Source organism: Lichenostomus cassidix, chromosome 5 (genome assembly GCF_008360975.1).
Source record: "Lichenostomus cassidix isolate B80296 chromosome 5, HeHo_3.0, whole genome shotgun sequence".
Classification (NCBI taxonomy): Eukaryota; Metazoa; Chordata; class Aves; order Passeriformes; family Meliphagidae; genus Lichenostomus; species Lichenostomus cassidix.
The window spans coordinates 33,589,359-33,607,324 of record NC_139486.1 but is presented as its reverse complement, the minus strand read 5'-3'; the positions used below and the strand labels follow the sequence as shown (position 1 = coordinate 33,607,324).

General features: G+C 43.7%; 1 protein-coding gene across 3 annotated transcripts in view; it reads right to left on the bottom strand.

The window, feature by feature from the left end:
• The window catches only part of GALNT16 (polypeptide N-acetylgalactosaminyltransferase 16), a 72,623-nt gene that overhangs the window by 41,321 nt on the left and 13,336 nt on the right, over window positions 1-17,966 (bottom strand). Inside the window, exon 1 of one of the 3 annotated variants that reach the window (XM_085062161.1) lies at window positions 2,816-2,916. The exons of the other annotated variants lie outside the window; for them this stretch is intronic. The gene's annotated coding sequence lies outside the window, so the exon portion shown is untranslated. Of the gene's footprint in view, window positions 1-2,815; window positions 2,917-17,966 lie in introns of those variants that run through there. 3 annotated transcript variants of the gene reach the window in all.

The window sequence follows — 17,966 nt, the reverse complement described above, 5'->3', positions numbered from 1 at the left end:
GCTTGCACAAACTGGAGTAGCACAATGGAAACAGCAAAGCAACTTGATCAGCTCATCACCTAATTGGTCACAAAAGGATTTCTCCTGCCATGAACACTGGGCAATCCTGAGGCCTGCTGTCAGCTCCAGCAGCAGACACCCAGCAGGATCTATTTCCAATGTCCTCTGAGAAGAACCCATGCTCACCAGCTCCCAGGGCTTCTCCAGGCCCTGTGGCAGAGCTATAGCTGCCACAGGATGGTGAAAGTAAGAAACAGAGGTTGCCTGCTGGGGCTTGCTTTCCAGTACCGATGCTTGCCCAAAGTTCCTCTCCACCACCCTGCTCTTTTCCATAGTCTCTGGGCATTTAGTACCTTCTGTACATGCAGAGGCAATTCCCTGTCAACTGCAAGACTTGCACCTCTACTCTCTTCTGGTTTTGCCCTGAGAAGCCCTTTCTCTCTATGCCTGCCTCATGACTAGAAAGTTATGCCATTCCACCAAATATTTTCTATTTTGTTCTTCTTTTCTTCCCTCACAGTTTTGCCAGGCATTGAGTTGCTGACAAGGAAAGTGTCCTCAAGAATCTGGCCTGTAAAGGTGGAAATTCCATACATGGTAAGAAAGGAGAAACAACTACATTTCTGTGTTAGGTTTCCACAGCAATGTTCTTCCCACAACTATCAATTTTTGGATGCCACTTTCAGAGCCTCCTCCAAGGGACAAAAAAGATGGCACAATGTATTCCATGTTATTTCCTACAGCATGGATTAGACGAACATCATACGCTACTATGATGTCTGTCATAAGCAGACATGGGTTGTTGGTGTGACAGGTTTAGAAACAAGATGTTGCTGACTTACAGGACACAACAGTGTGCTGATGGACAAAGCTTGGTCACTAACTTTCAAGCAGACTTGCCATAGTCTGACAGCTGGTCTTTTGGGCAGTTTTAGGAAAGAAAGCAACAGAAGAAAGCAAAACAGTATGGGTAGTTTACAGAGGGAGCAGCAAAAGAAAAAAAAAACAAAAACAAACCCTCAAGTAATTAAATTACTGCCTCTATCATGAGGCGTGGTTGTCTGATACCCTCATCCAACTTCTCAGTACACAAAAAGGTGGTGTCTGTCCTATCACACTCCCAACTCCTTGCTTTCATGTGTAAATACTCACAGTCTTGCTTCTGAGGCAGCCATGTGGCCTCTGCCTAACGATCCCACTTTAGCCATCTCTTCACTGTATCTGTGCAGAAGCACCCTTCCCATAATATTTCACCCAGATTCTGCACGTCCTCATCTATAGGGGGGAAGAGATGCTTCCAGGAAGCATGTCTGAATCACTTTGCCCAGGTCTCAAATATATGCAAGGCAACATGGGTTGACAAGTGAAGGACAGCCAAAAGTAACACAAGTGTGCAAGCGCCAGCATGACAACACACATCAGTCTCATTCATTTTGCAAACAGCAGCCCCAAAGAGTGTGGGGTACTTGCTGCCATGCCCGTTACAAGAGCTCAGCACCACACTGTGGGCAAACGAGTTACTTCCACATAAGGGGAAGTGAGCCAGTGCAGCCACTGGCTTCAGCACCAACTCCATGCCCAAGCAGATTAACAATCAGTGCATAAATCCTGCCAAGCTGGACTCCCCTCTGAATACAGCCCTGATGTATATTCGTTGTAGAATGATAACCTGAGAAGCTGGAATTTATTATACAACCTCTCATGTCACAGTTGCACAATACTACTGCTTATCCTGCTCTGCTGCTGGCCAAGGCAGATATGGTATATATAGACAAAACACATAGCAGGAGATTACTTCTACCAGGTATGCCCATCTTAGACCCAGCTATTCAGTCCTGAATAGACTTTCAGCAACTAACAAGGGTTGGACCCTAAACAGTGTTCTGGCCCAACTGCCCAGAGGCAGAAAGACACTGCCCATAACTGGAGGTACCCTTCTGGTCTTTTGTTTTCAGGAGTGTTGAATAAAGCAAAGCAATGGAAACCAAAAGGGCTTGAAAGACAGATGCCTGAGGACACTCTCTTCCAAACAGCTTGGAGGAAATGAGGCTGCTCAGAACCACAGAAATCCAGACCTCAGATGAGGTAAGGCAATTGCCAAGGCCCATTTCTTGTCTCAGTTTGAAGTCTAATGCACACAGATGTCTATTATGAAAATGTACAACACAATTTTTTGCTTTAATATATTTGTGATATTTACATACATTGATTTTGTATAAACACCCACACATCCAGATTTGCATACATCTGGTTTCTATGTTTGTTGAGTCTTCATCTCATACCCTTGACTAAAGTAATTTATTCCCTATTTGGCAAACTTTGTTGTGACATGAACACTGCCACTTTTGCTTACAGAAACCTTTATCCTTTTGTAATTCATTCCAGGAGAAAAACAATGTGGAAAACCCCATGAAAAATAGTGAGTGGATGGTCTTCAAAATTGCAGAGTACCACCAACACAAGAGAGGACTGTGAGGTTCGTAGGGTTGCTGTTCCCTGAAACAGCACTTGTTTTCCAAGCACACCTCCCTGTATCCATAAATATCCATGACAACATCTGGTGCCAGGGAGAAGACAGAGAGGACAGTACACTCTTTGAATACCTAAGGGACTAGGCTGCTCATGCTGGCACCCGCACCAAAGCAGCAGCACTGTCAGAAAGAGATCCCAGTGGGTAGCTGGGGACACAGTGCCTCTGGGTATGAGGATTTCACACAGAGAAGATGGTCACATGGACATGAAGCTGACTGCATTCAGACATCTGTTTAGTGTCACACAGAAAATCTCCTCAGCCAAAGCCATTCAGGTTACTTACTCTGTGTAGGAATACTGCTCTGCTAAAGGCCACACCTACACAATTTGTAAAAGTGTGTCTTGAGATACTTCAGAGTAAAAAAGCTGCTGTGTGAAGATGCATCTTTTTCTTTTGGAAAAACATTCCCATCTTCATAGACATTTAGATATGCATAGAATGCTTCTGGTTTCCCAGCGATTTTGAATTAGGAAAACAAAGCAGAAAAAGGAACGATGTTTTGTTATTTGTCTTCTAAGTGTCAGATACTCAGTGGCCACTTGTGTGTTACCTGAGCCCTGATTTATAGCACCTGGATCAAGACAGACTGACATACAGCATTCTGTATCAAGATAATGCCCCCATGGTCACCTGGTAACACCCAAAAAGCCAAGAAGACAGTTCAAATGAGGGTGGTCTGTGTCTTCATAAATCATCAGCCACTGCAACACAAATCATCATAAACTGCATCTCTCTCTGCCCACTCTCCCACCTACACTGTCTGCACAGACACAACATGTGTATGTGCCTGCCGTGCTGATGTACTAATCTATTCCCTCTGAACTCGAGTGACCTACATTCAGTCCTTTCCTCCCAGTGAATCACAACTGTCTGGAGTGACAGATGCCGCCACAGATATTTTCACGGAAAAAGAGAAAGCAACTTTAGGCCTCATAAGCTGCTAACATAGTAAGCAGTGAACTGGTTGCCTAAGAGATGAACAGAGGTCAGCCAGCACTGAGAAGCAGGCACCACTCACCCAAAGTATTAAAGTCTTTAATTATATTAAGCTTGGGGCTCATTTTCTTTGCCTTCAAGATCATGCTGTAAGGGCTTTTTGCTAAGGCTAGAGAAAGGAGGCTAAAGTACCTTTTTAATCATTCATCCTCAAGAGTTGGAGCTTTAAATGGAGATTAGAAAATTAAGAATAAAATAGTGTAGTTTTGAAACTAGCCAACATTCACACTCCACAGAAATACTGTGCACATGCACATACACAGATGAGCCAGGAAGACAAGGGGCACTTCAGAACATTTCACACTCCCACCAAGGACAAACTCAGCCCCACAGCAGGAGGTGGGAATCTCTCCTTTCCAAAAAGGAAAGCTTTTTCCCTAATGTGTTTTTGTCAGCAGGTCTTGCTCAAACAGTCATGATTTTAAATATTATCCAATTCTGCACCAACTTTCTCCTCTCTCCCCATGTTAATCACCACATTGATCCTGTCACACCTGTCACAGGTAGCTGCATCAGGCAGGTGAGAAGCACTGCACATCCTGCAGACCAAGCTGGGTGGAAATCTGACCTCAGGAGCCACACTCCTTCCTGCCTTTGTGCCAGCTGGGCCCAGTCCCATGCTGCTTCTGGAAGCTGACCCACAGCCTGCACAGACCTTGTCTTCCCAGGAAATAACACCTGAGGAGGACCGGACCTTGACGAGTAAGGTTAATTTACCACAATGCTCCACACCAGTAAAGTTAATTTACCACAGTGCTCCACACACAGCTCCTCCTCACATTAACTTTTTAACATCACAGAGACAGGCTTTTGGCAGGACATATTGGTTGGGAGTCAGACAGGCCCAATATGAAAATGCAAATTATCTGTAAACCAACAACCAAAGTGACATTTAGCAGAGTGACTTAATATAGCTCCTCATGTCGCCACTGAATCATGACCTGGTTTCTTAGAGAATTTCAAGAATGACCTTCAGCTCACAATGTAGATCTGTATTTTGGAGGTTTGAAGCCATAAGCTCTACTCCCAAAGACTGTACTGACATTCCTTCTGTAGTGACAATAGCGATGGTGCATATACATCCGTGATTTATTAAAAAAATGAGTCCTTTTGTGTAAGACTTTCTTCACTCAGACATCTTCTCTGCCAGGCATTCAACCCTGCGGCATGCAACATTGTTCTCTAATAGTGGAAAAACACACTGCCTATTTGTCCATGAAGATTTGAGACTATCAGGCCATTGCCATTTTGTTTAGGAGCCAAATTATATTCCATTTTAATTGATTAATTTTTCAGTGACTACATTGCTCCAGTTCCAGGACTCAGCAATCAATGTGAACTGACAAAATCTCAGAGCTGCACTCTGCTCCTGCTTGGGTCTCCATTTGCAAAGGCATTAAATTCATCTCCCCAACAGCAAATGTAATCAAGGATGCATGCCAACAAACAATCATGCAATGGGCTCATATATGTCTGTCAAATATGAAAAACACCTGTGTTACGCTATGCAGGCCTCTGCCATTCTAGACTTCAATCACACTAATAATACAGGCCTCCTCAACAGCCTCTCGGCTCTGCCACTTCATCACTGTCAACCAGGAGAGAGTTGGGCACATCAGGAAGAGCAGAACAACTGAAGCATCACAAAAATACAGTCAGGACAGGTATGGCCACAACCACTGCTCATGGAAATACAGCTCTGCTCATACACAAAGTACCGCAGCCCCTCACATAGGTCCTTGTCTCATTCTGCAGGTGCAAACTGCAGGAAAACAAAGTCAATTATAGTGAGCATCTTTAAAATCCATTACTCAATCAATCCCTGTCCAACAAAAAGGGCATCATCTGATCCTGCACACACAATGCTCAAAGTTCTGCATTGTAAGATCATCTTGTAAAGATACAACTCCTGTGTTATGCTCTTAAGAGAACTCACAGCTTTTCTATGGATAGGACGAACTTTTGCTGTCACAGTCGCAAAAAAGAAAAAGGTGGATGTCTAGAAATTCAAAACTTAAAAGGTAAAGGACACAGAACTTGATTTTCAAATCAGGTAATGTTTGAATGTTTTGTGGTCAGCAATAACACCACTATGAAGCCCTTGGGCTATAGCTGTTTCCTTTGGCCTGCCTTAACCTTAAATTTGATCAGGCAGATTTTGCGAGCTGCTGGTTTTGAGTTCATTTATGAAAAGGTATGTCTGACATTTTTCTCCACATATTCAACTAGTGAAATTTTGCCCAAATTTAATTTTTAGAAATCTCCCGGAGTCAGGCAACCACGTCCCACTTCCCTCTCACTGTAAAAACTGCACTCCTGCCCTACCCACCCCCTGCTCCCTGCCACCCAGCTGGCTTACAACCCAGTCACCAGCTCAGCAGTTTCCATTCTGTGAGCAAGTTTTCACTTTTCAAAGTTCATGTATGGGTCATAGCAAGAAATGCGGGTGTCTGTTTCTGATAGCTGGGGCTGTGATCCTAACCTTTGGCTTCCCAGAGGAGTGTTGTATGAGTACAGCCAATATTGTCAAGAGGACACAGTCTTCCCTTCTCAAGATCCATTGGATGCTTTTTTAACAATTCTTCCAAAGTATGACAGCTGAGTATAACCAGAAGGATTGATTGCTCCATTCACCACCCTGGGCAACACTACAGCCTTGCTACCTCCCACAGCCTCAGGAGCACTGGGCAGGTGCCTTTTTCACCACATGGACCTCTTTCACCAAAGAGACAGCACAGCTTCAAAAAGCCACTAGCCAAAGAACCTTGCCCAGGCCTTCAGCAGCCATCTTAAATATGAATGAAAAATACATGTAGACACATCCAGTCCTGTCACAGCTCCACAAAACCCACAGGGTTGCTTATGAGGATGAACACTGCTCAGTGAGCTCTGCTTTCTCCTCTCCACAGAGAGCTGCATGAAGCACATAGGCTTTGCCTGTGTTCAGAAGAACACAGTGTAAAAGTCTGAGTGACTGTAAATTAAATGGTCAAATTCAGTGGTAAAACTGCCAGTGACATCAGCAGGATTTTAGCCACAACAAAAATATAAACCATGAGAAACAAACACTCACAGAAGACCCAATTTCCTGCTACCTTTCAGACCTTTGGAAAAATTAAACTGCTCAGCACACTAAAGTTCCCTTTCTTACAACTCTTTACTTGCTCTGGAAAATGACTCATATTTAGAAACCATTTTAACTATGTTGTAAATGGCCTTCATTACCAGAAAACAAATAATGTATAAATTTATAGCTGGAGGTTGTGGTGGTAATGTAAAGGTTAAAAGCAAACAAGCTTGTTCAAGATATGGAGTCTGTAAAACAGTTCATTTTCTCCCAAATAGAAAAAAAGTTGCAACATTCTTCAAATTTCTGGCTTGCTCTAGTTGGGTTTCAGCATTTCTGGCTTTACAAAGGAACATGGGAGATGAACAAACATGAACAAAGGAAATGTGCTGACAAGTTTGTTCAAAGTAGATTAAAAAAAAAAAAAACACAAAACAACACAAACAAAAGCAGAACGGTTGTTGCAAGCACCAAAGATAACACAAAATAAACTTTAAAAAACCTCCAAACCCTGAAAACCAACTGCCCAAAACTTGAAAGAATTGTTATAGACAGGGAACAAGATGCAGGAGGCCTGTTCTTTAGATTACAAAAGGTGAATGAGAAAGAGAAATTAGCTTGTAATTCAGCATCACAGTCTAGAATGAGCATTTCTTACCATAGCTGGTTGAATGTAAAAAAATATTCTGTATAACAAGTCTGACCATGCCAGAACTGTGGACCAACAGCACCCAGGCAAGGTATTCATCTGCATGCCCTACTCCAGACAGTTCGTCCCTGCCAGTGCTGAAGGTGGTTAGACCAGCAACACACCCAAATGCCAATAAAGAGTAACACTCTCTAGCAGAGCACCTTGCTCTGAATAAAACAGATTTAACTGTTCAAATCTTATTTTTGATTGGCACAAAGGCAGCTACCAGTGAGGTCTCTGCAGCCAGAATGTGCACAATAGCTCCCATGCCCAGTAACACTGACCGCTCATGATCCAGCCAACTGCAAAGACAGAATTCTTCAATACTTCTCCCTAATTAATAGATGTTTAAGCAACATGTACTGGTGAAGGACTCTTCATGATCTGTCAACACATACAGCTCTTTATACAGCTGTAACTCATACAGCTTACAGCTCTTTCTCTTACCCCTTCCTCCCCAAGCCAATATCAAAAGGCACACTTAAGGTTGTAGAGTTAGGAACTCAGCAAAAAGGGCAATCCTGAATCATAAGTGTCAATACAAAGCTACTTCTACCATCCATGTCCACTAAAAGCATTAGCTGGCATGACTACACATTACATGCCAATGCAACCTCATGCAGGAGACTGAGCTCCCTGGAGTTCTTCCTCTGCTTCCCTGCAATCATGTGCAAATTAGAACACAAACAAGTGGTATGCCAAAAGTGTCCAGATCAAGTACCCAGTGAAATCCCACACACAGTAGCTTTACCAAATTTGAAGCCTGAAATAGTAGTCAGGCCTGCAACTTGGTCCCAAGGGGAGCCAGAGCAGCACCAAGCTAGAGAAGTCCTTGTATTCCAAGAGGCAGCTTCCTTTACACATGCTAGGATGCTGTCAGGATCATCCCTGGGGAGGGATGTAGGAAACAAGAGGGTTTTTTTGTTTGGTTGGTTTTTTTTTTTTAGGAGGCAGTATTTTCACAGAATCACAGAACAGGTAAAGTTGGAAGGGACCACAGTGGGTCATCTGGGCCAACCTCCCTGCCCAACCAGGGTAACCCCAGAGCACATGCCACAGGATTGTGTCCAGATGGTTCTTGAATATCTCCAGTGAGGGAGACTCCACAGCCTCTCTGTTCCATGTGGATGGTCACCCACAGAGGACAGAAGTTCTTTCTCATGTTTAGGTGCATCATTTCCTGCCCATGGCCTCTTGTCCTATTGCCCAGCACCATCAAGCAGAGCCTGGCTCCATCCTCTGACCCCCTCCCTTCAAGATATTTACATATTCTGAAAAGGTCCCCTCTCAGTCATATCTTCTAGAGGCTAAGCAGGCTCAGCTCTCTCAGCATTTCCTCACCATGGTCCAGTTCCCTCATCATCTTTGTCATTTTGAGGTCTTTTCTCCTCTTCAAAGCCAGGCCTTCTCAGGATAGGTCTTTTCCTCTTCTAACATCAGCCTTTATAATTATAGCAGGGTCCCCTACACCTCCATAATTACCATTCTGGAAGTTTCTTCCCTTTTTCTCCTTATCTATTGCCCAGTCCTGCCATATTTTCTGGTAGATGCTTGTGGAGAGGGAAATGGCTATTTGAGCTACCAAGAAACCCCACGCTGTAGGGGTGCTTTGGAAAGACCTGCTCCATCTCTGCCAGAAACTCAATGTGCTCTGCTACTGGTACCTCCCCCCAGTAGGATTTTAACACTGCCCAAAACAGTGCAAAAATGGAAAACAAGAATGAAAACAAAGCAAAACCCAGAACTACTGCCCACACAAATAAGCACCACACCAGGGAAAAAGCTGAACCCCCTTTGCCTTCTCCCAGGCCTGCCACTGAATTTGGTGTTGGAAGCTGCAAATGATACCTGTTTTCTTTCAACTAGTCTAAGCCCTTCAAAAGTCTGATGAAAGACCCAAGCTGTTCTTAAACTGCAGGATATTCCAGCGCTGCAAAACGCATTTGGCCACTAATCTCTCATTGCCTGGATGGGTAGCGAACAGACAGTGACAGACAGACACCAACAGCCTGCAACTGCTCCTAGCGTGCCTCAAGCAGAGGGAGCAGTAGGTCTCACATTTGGAAAGATCCCAAGGTATCATAAACCTGCTGCTGTTTCCCTTTACAGCAACATTTCTGTCTCCTGACTGCATATGCAACCACCAGGGCACACCAGGGCACAGGCTACAAAGCCCAAGCCAACAGTTAATACAGAGATCTGCCTGCATTCCTAGATGTTTGTTACCATAGCAATGCCACAGTACTTTTTAGCTTGTTTTGTTGCTTTTGGTTTTTTTTTAAGCTAGGTTCTTACGCAGCACACACAGAGCCAGTTCCCAGTTATGTGAGAAGGAAACCTCACGGTGTGCCGTGGATGTGGCAGAGCCTCCTCCCTGGGAGCAGAGTGCTGAGAGGAGATGCTCAGCTCCTGCCTCAGCCCCACTGCAATTGCAGGGCTCTGCCCACTTCATTCACCACAGCCATTCCTGACGCCTGCACCCAGCATAGTGTTGCTCCCTACCCACACTGATCAGCACCACACCACTGCATTTCTTACCTCTCGGAGAGATCTTGGGATGAGCTTTTCTCAGAACACCCATCAAATTGTTAGGAGCATCCACTTTCAGCTTCTCTCCTAAATGGATCAGCCAAAAGCAGCTTACAAGACCAGCACAAATAATGTAAAGCCAACTTTTCCTTCACGCTAGAGCTCACCTCAGGATCTGGTAGAGATCTACAGAAGTCAAAACAACTGTCGTAAGACTGTTTCCCAGGCCTGCCATATTAACATACAACTTGGTCAACAGCTTTTTTGTCAGCATGTCGTTCACAGGCTACTCCAAAAAATGTGAAAAAGACAGCTATTTACTCCTCAAATATAACTAACTGTAATCATGTTCAGAATCAAGGATACCCACAGGAGAATCCTTCCAAAAGCAGAAAAAAAGGTATCCTTTTGCTAGAAGAGTTCTTTTATCGTTTTTTAGGAGTCAAACACTTGGTATGTTTGGGCAATTTTGGAAAGCTGATGCTTTAGCAACCAATGCCCCAAGTTGGTGGAGCAGAAGAGCTTAGCAGCACACTTCATTAAAACCAGTGAAGTTAAACAATAGAAAATTGCCTCCCACCATCAAACCCTTGTGAGGTATGTCCATCATAAAGTGGAGCAATTTTTGCACACCTATCTTGCTGATGCATTTGGACTGCACATTAGCCATGTCTGTATGCCAGTTCACAGAGGGTAACTGCCTGGTATGGTTCCTGCAAACAAATAATAAACACAGCAGCAGAGGTTTGTACTGCAATACAAAAGGCCTGGAATTGATAGATGTCTGTCAGTCATGCAGAACAAGAAAATTAATAATTTCATTAGAGGATAGTAGAAAAGTATCTTTCAAAAGTTCACTGATCTTTAGTCACAGATTAGGGAAGAAATCATGTTTCTCATTGCAGAAAAGTAAGTGATTTTCCTCACTGAAGGCAAAATTATAACATGAGGAAGACTGCTTCAGAAATGGCTGCCTTTGAGAGAGACACTTGACACAGACTGTGCGCTGTGGTGAAGGCAATGCAATAGCAATGTATATCTCTGCATTAAGCAGTGTCAACAGTTCAAATCCTACTGTGCCACATCTAAAACATGCTGATAAGTGTCAAGAGAAAAGAGATACCTATCTCAAGGAAGCTGATTAACTTGGGAACACTAAAAAATTCTATTAAAATCTCACAGGCTGAGGTACTGCAACTTCACACAGCAATCACAAGTAAATGCTCACTGATTGTGGTTTTAATCAATGGAGTTGAAAGTGCTTCACTAGTTTTGCTGGTGGGGCCTCTGCTGCAAGGCTCAGAGATCACCTCCAGCTAAAGAGAGGTCTACCTGCTGCAAGTCACTGGGGATTTTATCAAAGGATGCACACATGAGTGATCCCATCTTGAGCAAGCCCACCCTCACACAGGAGGGTAACCTGGCTTGTCCCCAGCTCTTGGATGCCTCAAATCCAGCTTACGGGTGCCCCAGATAAAAGAAGCTTCAGAGGAAGGAAGGCAGATGGGTCCCAAAACTGCCTGCTCCATCAGCCATTTCTGCAGGATGGCTCTGGGGCTTTTAAACGAAAGGTATTCAAGATGAACCTCTGCTTGGTGGGGATGGAAGTGCATCAGCCAAATTGATCAGGCTTGGCCTCTTTTTAGGTAGGTATGTCAATTCCTTTGGCAAATGCAGGGAGGTGTTCTGATCTCCAGTGCTTTTGCTCAGGTGTCCAAATGGCTTGCCAGTATTTTGTTTGTACTGCTCAGAGGTGTAGGAGAAACACGAGATCTGAATTACTACTTTAAACAAAATAGGAAAGTAAGTACAAAGATGATAAAAACCCTCTGTACTGAAAAAAGTCTCTGCAACAAGAACCTCAAGGTTTTCAGTATATACCCACACAAATAACATGTACACATTTCCCAGACAACTCAATTCGAAACTGAATGTAGCCATATCTTCGGCTTCCTAAAAAAATATTGTGCCTTCTTCCCCTCATCTGAAAGAGAGGAAGGTCTACAGGGATGTTAAATTGCTGTGTTCTCTGCAGTTTACGGACAGGAGGAAAAGCACAAGGAAAAAAGTTGGTCCTATCTTGCCAGCTGCAACATACTTCCCCTCCAAATTACCTCTCTTCATCCATCCTGCCAGGCCCCCTGCAAGCTCTTCCCATCCCATGTCACTTAAATGCACTGAGTCAGAGGCTGTGAAACTTTTCTACCTACAGATTAATATTCACTCTCTGAGTTATGGAGCTATTTAGACCAGTCTCAAACTGCAAGGGTATTTCCAGCAAGACTGCTCCAGCAGCCCTTGGAGCTGAACTGAGAGCTGCTAGTCCAACTGGCACCTTTCCACCCCATCTTCCACTCAGTGCTCAGCTGGAGCTGGGGGTGCAGCAACCACCCCAGCAAACAACCATCTCTAACCTGGTAATATCTTAACAGATGAAAGATCCTATAATTACTCCCTCATCCATCAGACATGCCTCTAACAGACTCCTCCTCTTATAACATATAGTGCAATATTGCCAGAACCAATTTCCAAATGACTGATAAATTTTGTAGGGAAGCAGCAAGCAGAAAAAGCATACATAGAACACCCATCCCCACCCTCTGTTTTCCTACACACATTCACCCCTTCAGTCTCTTCTCAGAGCACTGTTAACCTGTGTGAACCAGTAAGTTTCTATCCAAAAGGGAAAGAAACTCCCTCATCTTATTTTGGTTAATAGTGACTTTCTGTTACCCTTCACTGCACACTTTCATGTCACCAGGCAAGTAACAGCCATCATCCCTCTCACAGCCCCTGGTTAATACCAGGCTAACAACAGGAATTCTCTTTGCAGTCAATCCATCTGAAGCAAAACATTACCTGAATGGTGTCTTCACCTCCACCCAAGTACTTTAACCTCGAGTATAAACATCATGGCAACAGAACAAAAAAGTTTTCCTCAGGAACCACAGCCAGCATCTGGTGGAGATAACTTGGCTTTTGCTTCTCCTGTTTCCCCCTACACTTGTTCCAAATACAACTAACATCCCTCAGTGTCTTCTCAGGCCAGTTACTAGAAGACTACCTCTGTCTCTAGACCTATCATGACATAGCAGAGCCCACTTCTCCTGCAAGTATGGGACTGTACTGGCTCAGCCTCTGCCACAACCCAAAGGGTAGGCAGCACCCACGGACAAGGAAATACAGGCGTTATTTGCAGACAGAGGGATGCCTTGGTAAGACTAGTTTCCTGACTTCTCAAGCAGTGTCCCTACTGGCAGCTGGCAAAATCTGACAGAATGGCATAGTTGCTCATCATAACCTGCAGAGCAAAATATAAGATTAGTGCCTTCTCAGAGCAAGAGAAGCAGTAATAATTACCTGCAGACTCTCAAATCAAATATTCTCGCTTCTTTCAGCAAGCCACCACAGCTGTCTACTCCTTCTGCCATTTGCATGGTCCCAGCAAGATCTTTTGGAGGACACAATCAAAGATGTTCACAAGACAGCATGTCCTATCTTGTAGCACCCTTGAGAAGTGATTAACACTCCCTTTCCATCTCAGCTCAAAGGGAAAACTACAAAGCATAAAACAGCTTCATCAAACATCTACTTCCAGATCTACCCAAGTCCTTCACCCAAAAGATCTTGCTAGTCTAAACCCCGCAGTGTTTTATGTAATTAACTGCTTCCAGCAGTGCAAAGCAGTCACTGAAGAGCAGGTCTTCATTAAACACATAGCCAAATATTCATCTCCTCTCCAGTAATACCACTGATCACCTAGCTTTTATGCTTAAAGGACAGAAGCAGCTGAAAATCCCAACTTTGACACACTGTGAGAGCTGGAGTGGGATTTGGCCCAGTACAGTACCAGTGTGCCCACCTGCTACAACACTGGCCTCCTCAAAACACCCTTACTCCATTCTTCCTGTAAGCCGCCTGTGTGGGCTTCCCTGCCTGCCACACTGGTGTTGCTGCCCCTCAAGACTCAGGGCTGAGAGCAAAGTCTTTGCCAAGTTAAAAGAGGGCTCAAAATTCATGTCTGAGACAGCTTCCATACGTTCACTTCCTTTTTAGTCAGGGAAGCAAACATTTCTCCTTAGCCATCTGTTAATACCATGATATCCATCTGGAGAGGAAGAAAGGAGACAAACCAGCTAAAAGAAAATTTTCCCAAGGAGATAAATGGGGGTTATTGGCTAAAATACCCACCAAAATCAACTCTGCAGTAGTCCAATAGTTCATAGGTTAGGAGGAGGGCCCTGCTGCATCCCCCTGGCAAGCATTTCAGATAATGCTTATGTGCTTTGCAGCCAGCCAGATGTTCTTGCTTTATTCTCTGAGAAAGACAAAGACCCTTCAAAAGCTGAAGGTAAGCAATTAATCCCTGATGCTGGAAGCTAGGTTTCACATAGAAGAACCTAATAAGCCATTTTTAACCTCTAATTCTCAAGCTTTGCACAGACAATGGACTTTCTCTTCTTTGAATGCTGTCAAAATGGCATGCCTTGGCCACCTGAGGGCAGAGAGAGAAAGCAGGGTGCAAGAAGTGCCCCAAACCAAGCTATTCACTTCGAAATTATCATTGCAAATTATTTTCTTGCAGTCTATCCCTTCCTTTCTAGTGGCAGTATGGGAGAAGAGAACATAGATGTTTTAGGAGAGGGCTGCTGCTAAAAATTTAAATATGCCATGATTTTCCCCCTTTATCCCTGCAGATCCAGATATTTTTGAATATGCAAGTTTTAAGTATCTGATGATCAACAGATAGCAAGGGCTTGTGGAGCTATCTGAACTCAAAAGTCACTAGTTTATTAACTAATTAAAAGCATTATAGTGGTAGCACAGCAATATCATATGGAACCTCATCTTTCTGCGGATATCAAGGATTGCCAGTTTCATAGAAACAGTAAACAGACACATTTCTGAGGAATTTCTGAGGATGTGATTAATCTCTATCCCCTGCCATAATAACAAGAGAAAGATGCCCATGTTTATGATGAATTCTTCTAATTAAGAACCCTGCGCAAATGGCATGTGTTTCACACGAGGGATTTTGTCTAAACCAGGAACCCAGTTCAAGGATAAAATTCAGTTGCATAGCTAGGTGAGCAACAAATCACAGTGACACTCTTCCTTCTGCCAGGCAAGAGCCAATGAAGCATTCCTGGAGAACTCGTTACTGCCTGCCTCATTTGAGCCACTCATTACAAAGGCCTTCACCTGACAGCACTGCAAGATGTCCCACTTGCAAACAGAGACCTGAGCACTCTCAATGCTGCACCCTAAACATACCCAATGAGGACAGGCATCATCCTTGGGGGGCAAAGGATGCTGGCACTGTGCATCAGCAGGGTGTATTCACTTCCATTTTCCTTATTACCCCTGCCTTCCCTGCAGAAGAGCCATGACTATTTAAACATGCACTGAAGCTCTAAGGAAAGGGATGTCAGTTAAATGCCCAGAGGGAAAGACATTCAAAAAGAAAGTCAATGGAGCCTGAGCAATCAGTGTAAATCAAGACTTTAACCTTTCTGAGCCTTCTTCAGACTCTTGATGTGTAAAAGAAAATGCTTAAGCACTCACCACATTTCTGAAGAGTCAAGTGGACATGACCTGTCAATGCGAAAAATGTTTATTAACAAAAGTACCTATTGAAGTGTTTCAATGTTATTGTCTGCGGACTGTTTTCCCTGTAAAAACCATTGGGCAGAACAGATGCCACTACAAATCTGTTTAACATAGATATATGGATTCACTTTCAAACTGTACATCTCTAGTAGATAGGTCCTTGGCTTGATGCAATATCCAAGTCCTAACTAATCTGACACTAGTAATTAAGTCATAACTATAGCAGCCAGCACCCCAGCTTCTGGTGCACAAAACAGCAGTTTCTGTTTATTGACCAGCACAGAGAGATCTGGCTGCCTGGCAGCTGAATCAGATGGGAGCAGTCCCTTTCCAGTGCAGCAAAGAAAACTTTCAAGGAAAATCATCCTCTATTCACTGCTCTCTGGGGTAACACAATTAGGCCATGACATACAGACAGGTCATTTAATACAATAGGAAAAAATCCATTGATAGCATTTCCCTTGCTTGAATGGAAGACAGGCTGTTAAATTACCTCTGAAGGAGCAGACAGGCCTTTCTAACAGCAATCCTCTCCTCCCAAACCACACATATTTAAAGAGCAGCCAGCTCTAGCCCAGCCACATTGAATTCTACACTGTAACCCCAGCATGCTTAGGTAATCTTTCCTGCTGGTTCCAGACTGGTTCTAACCTGCCTCAATATAGACTAAAACCACAGCATTGTGCTTCCTGCATTTCATATTGTCAACCTTTTTAATGGAACAGAGGAAAGGAAGAGCTATCAGATGGTTTCTGTACCTCCCAAAGCAAGCCAGAAGCTCCAGGAGCCACGGAGCCATTTCTACAGGAGGCAGTCAGCATCTGCAGGGAGGCTGCACTTATTTTAAGGCAATATGAAGAGCCTACATTTCAGTGAACATTCAAATATTTTAAATGTATTAAAATTGATTTACATATATTTTAATACTTCCACACTTTCTCTATACTAGGAGAACACACTAAAAACAAAAAAGTACTTGCATCCCACATTTCTTCATACACCTTTCTCATCCCAAGGAAGCACCAAGGAAGCTCTCCCAATTCAGATAAGCTTATTCAGCAAATCAAGGAGAATATTGCCATCACACCATCACACTCTCAGAAATGTACCAAATCAATTTAATTAAAGCCAAGAGACATTTTTTTAAACATGCTTTTGAGAAATGCAGAGTGACAAGTCCTTTCAGGTCAACACTTACTAAACCACAGTATAAATACCTTCTTCCTTGCCAGACTTGGTGTCTGTGATGAGAACAGATAGCTGAGCTGCCCTCTAACATCGAAGACATTCCCATGCATTTGTTTTTCACACATGCTTTGGTAACACTGGAGGTACTGAACTGGGAGGAGAATAGCACGTAGTTCTCCTGGAAGCACAGCCTACAGGGAGCCTGAATGGCACTACCAAACCGGTGAGGATTTTTCACTCTTTTCAGGAGCAAAGGTATTTGTTTGAGATCATCAGGGCTTTTGGTTTATTTTGGCCATCTTTTCCCCTCGAGTAAGTCCAAAGAGCCCATTTCTGCTTAGAGTGCAGTGTCATTCTGAAGAACCAATTCTGTCCCACTGTCACTACTCCAACAGCACTATATGGAGATATTCAAAAAGCAGTAGCAAGTCTGTGTCAAACAGGACAGACTTACCTAAGGATGTTGAGTTGCTTGCACCTGTTAGGAGCTTTTTTGAGGTGGCATATTGCTGCTGACCTAGAAACATTACCCCTCACCCCTCCAACCAGGAGAGGTGCTCTCCAGCATGCTTCACAGAGTGGGTTATCCAGCCCAGGTACAGGCTGTATCCCCAGGGCCCCACACTTAGACTGCCAAGTTTTCCCTGCTTGTATTACAGAATTATTGGCAATATTACCCAATATCACTTGCCAGAACAACGGTGGTGAAGGCCTGGCCATCCCATTTGTAACTTGTCATCATCCAGCTGATGTTGTCCAGACTGCTGGAGTCTGGAGTAGCCAAGTACCCCTTCTCAACACAAAGTTGGGCGTGCAGTGGCAGCAGCAGGTGCCCTACGTTCAGACTCCTATTTGAGGGAAAATGAGTACAACCAGCTACATTCACCCTTGTAAAATTCTGCTCCTACAAAAGTATACAATGCTGCTGTACTCGCATTTGACTATTAATAACTTGTGGGAAAAAGGCCATATGCCCAGTCAGATGGTACTGCCCGTGACAACTTGTGCCACATGCCACTGGCCAGACATATAAGCATTTCAGCATCAAGCACTCCTAGTTTTACCTATCTGTGCAAAGAATTGGGTAGCAAGACAATGAAAGAGTACATGCTACAAAAGCCAGGAACATATTCCCTGATGAAAACACTCTTTTTTTTTCTGCAGAGAGAATGATTAAAAGTGCTACAGTGTATTTTCCACTCAGAAGAGCAAATTACACAGAATACTGGTTTAAGCACAATGGTTAAGGATGTCATTTGGCATTGAAAACACGTAACGTGGGGAACATCACTTTACCCTGATTAAGTTAAGAATTTAAGTCTTCAAAAGCAGAATTGAGAATGAAGAAGCAG